Below are 3,803 nucleotides of genomic sequence, written 5' to 3' on the forward strand. Positions count from 1 at the left end.
CCATTTTTTGAATTATGCTTAGTTGGAAGGCGCAGAATGGGCATAGCAGGTCCTGCGGCCAAACCTTTGGGTAGTATCCAATGCTGGTCCTACACAGAGTAGACCCATTGAAATCCGTGACCATGATTGACATAGATCTATTCATGTCAAAGAATCATAGAATTGTAGAGTTAGAAGGGACTCAAAGGTTCATCTAGCCCAACCCCCTGCTATGCAATGGGTCTACATAGAGTAAAACCTAGTTGCATCCCACCATGTCAATTTCGGGTTCTCATTTTTTCAAGCTCTCCACATTTTCAGATCAGGGTGTGTGCGTGTGCGTGTGTGTGTGTGTGTGTGTCTGTCCTCATGAAAATTCATCCGCACACAGAATCTGGACACAAAAGTTGTTGGGCTTTTTTTGGTTGTTGTTGCAAAATCTCAAGAATAAATGAAGTTTATTCTGGGGCTCTTCTCATATTCTTATGCTGAGAATGAGTGAATCGGTGGTCTGATCTACAACCCCAGCCATACCCAGATGTATGCAACTCTGCATATGCTCAGAATCCCATCCTCCTCAGATACTTGCCATTTGATTTCCCATTGGATCATCCTTATGGGGAAGAAGGGATATTTTCCAGTGTTCAGGCATATCATATTGGGCATAAATTATACATAAAAGAGGAGGATGAAAAGGATCTAGGGGTCTTAGTAGACCCCAAGCTTGACACGAGTCAAAAGGCCATGCAGCAGCAAATAATGCTAATGTGATTCTAGGCCTGATCTTTTTAAACTGTTGCAACAGGGTGCTCACAACCACACACAGGAGGCATGAGGGACCCCAAACGATGGTGTGCAAGCCCTTATATAGACAGACCACCCCCAAATACATCATACATACATCATAGAAGGGGTGGTCTACAGCAGAAATGTGAGTGTGTTGTTTTTCTCTTGTCTGCCAGGATACCTGATGATGGATCAATGATTGCATTACCTGGGCCAGTGTTTTTCAACCACTGTACCGCGGCACACTAGTGTGCCGCGAGATGTTGCCTGGTGTGCCGTGGGAGAATTATTTTATATATAGCAGTGGTTCCCAACAGGTGGTCCGCGGACCCCCAGGGGACCGCGAGCTATGCCAGAGGGGTCCGCAAGATGCTATTAGAATAAAAAATATATTAAATATATTTCGTATGATAACATATTTTTTGTTTTGGCCGCTTCCTGCATGAGCAGAGTCTAGCGCAAAACTAGAATTAGATAGAGGCAGTAGTTCTGCTGTATGCCGTTAGGTGGCGCTTTACAAACACTACTGTTTTGCAAAGAGGCAGCGTGCGCATTCTAAACGCTCACCTCCCCAAGATGCTTTGCGCGCGTCGGCTTCATTTCTGCGCTACTGTGCAGGTACCCTGTCTTCTCCATTCCCCTCCCTCCTCCCTGGCGCGCGCTGCCTCTTTGCAAAACAGTAGTGTTTGTAAACAAAGCGTTGTTTTTCGCGGAAGCTACAGTTCGCGTAGTTAAAAATGGACCGTTGGTTTCCAGTTTGGAACCTAATATTTCAGAAATAATGGACTCAAAGGACAGATTTAACTCATCTCATTAAGAACTGAAAATTAAAACTAACTGTATACTGATGGAGTACTCTGTTGTAACTGTAAAAAACGTATAAATATAAAATATAAAAAGACTCTTAATTTGGCTCTCACTTTTTAATTTTAGGATTAGGAATTAATGGGGGTCCTTGTCACAATAGCGGCTCGATGAGGGGTCCTCGAGAAAATTTTGTTGGGAACCCCTGATATATAGTCAATATAGGCACAGAGTTAATTTTTTTTAACATTTTCTAATGGTGGTGTGCCTCGTGATTTTTTTCATGAAACAAGTGTGCCTTTGCCCAAAAAAGGTTGAAAAACACTGACCTGGGCTATTTGGCCACTCTTTTGTGATGATAAACACTTAATTCCTGAATCCAGGTCACAGGCTCACCCTATTCATACACAGACACACCCTTAAGACAGGATTTGTGAACAAAGAGGCAACCGTGGAGGCTTTTCCTATTTCCATGCAAACTGCAGAGAAATATTTGAGGTCACTGAAAGAGTGAAAATGGTTTTAGGATGGTTTTCCTGTCCTGTTTCAGACATGTGGTTTATATACCCTGTTTCTCTGAAAATAATACGAAGCGATAAAATAAGCCATAGCAGGATTTTTAAGCATTCAAGGAATATAAGCCATACCCCCCCAAATAAGCCATACTGATAGACAGTTTAACCTTGTAGGTTAAACTGTGCCATACTTAATAAAATAATAATAAGACACCCCCTGAAAATAAGCCATAGTGAGGGGTTTTGAGGAAAAATAAATATAAGACGGTGTCTTATTTTCGGAGAAACACGGGTATGTATATGTTTGCCTGGTACATTTATAAACATTTATTTTATATATTTGAGAGCTTAAATTGTTATAACAACTGGCTACAATGGAAAAGGAGGCTGTGGTTAGGCCTACAGGAAGGCTGGAGGGAGAACGGGAAGAGAGGTCATAATATAAGCAGGCAGCAAATCACACACCTTGATCCTGAGAGTAAAAAGGACATCTCTCTATTCCCAAAGCCTGGAGAGATGGCGCAGCCTTAATGAATGAATGACATTTGTAGCCGCCAATCTATTTCTCCAAGGACACACACAGAATCCGGACACAAAAGTTATTGGGCTTTTTAGTTGTTGCAAAATCTCAAGAATAAATGAAGTTTATTCTGGGGCTCTTCCCATATTCTTATGCTGAGAATGAGTGAATCGGTGGTCTGATCTACAACCCCAGCCATACCCAGATGTATGCAAATCTGCATATGCTCAGAATCCCATCCTCCTCAGATACTTGCCATTTGATTTCCCTTTGGATGACTGGAGTCATCAACCTTATGGGCAAGAAGGGACATTTTCCAGTGTTCAGGCATATGCTGTTGGGCAAAAATTAAACAGGAAAGAAAAGGATGAAAAGGATCTAGGGGTCTTAGTAGACCCCAGGCTTAACATGAGTCAAAGGGCCATGCAGCAGCAAATAATGCTAATGCAATTCTAGGCTGCGTCAACAGAAGTCTAGTGTCCAGAGCAAGGGAAATAACACTACTGCTCTATTCTGCCTTGGTCAGACCACACCTGGAATTCTGTGTCCTGTTCTGGGCGCCACAAATTAAGAAGGATATTAACAAGTTGGAATGTGTGCAGAGGAGGGTGACTGAGATTATCAAGGGTCTGGAAACCAAGCCGTATGAGGAATGTTTGAGAGAGTTGGGTATGTTTAGCCTGGGAAAGAGGAGACTGAGATAAGAAGAGAGCCATCTTAAGGGCTGTCACATAGAAGATGGAGCAAGCTTGTTTTCTGCAGAGGCTGAATGGCCGCCACCTGTCAGAGATTCTTGAACTGTGACTTCTGCGTTGCAGTGGTTTGGACTAGATGAGTAACAAGTGATTCTCAGAGGTGATACGACATATATTTCTTCTCTTTAAAAATCTACTGAAGACTTCCTTTTTCTAAACTTCTGTCATGTTTGAGCAAAGGGCGTGATTCCTGATCAGATGTGACTTCAGTTTAGCAATGAGCTGAGCGACACTTTTTAGAATCCTTTGGAAATGCATTTATTTTAAGACAATTGGCTTTGCAGAGAACAGCCATCCCTCGCTCTGCAAAATCTTCATGGGAAGGGGAGAGAACGTGTTGTGGTCCTGTGTATGTTTACTCAGACGTAATCCCTGCTGCACCCAGTAGGACTTACCCCGCAGTAAGAGTGCACCCAGTGCCAACCCTACTCGGAGTAGACTCAC

Source organism: Zootoca vivipara, chromosome 6, assembly GCF_963506605.1.
Source record: "Zootoca vivipara chromosome 6, rZooViv1.1, whole genome shotgun sequence".
NCBI classification, from domain to species: Eukaryota; Metazoa; Chordata; class Lepidosauria; order Squamata; family Lacertidae; genus Zootoca; species Zootoca vivipara.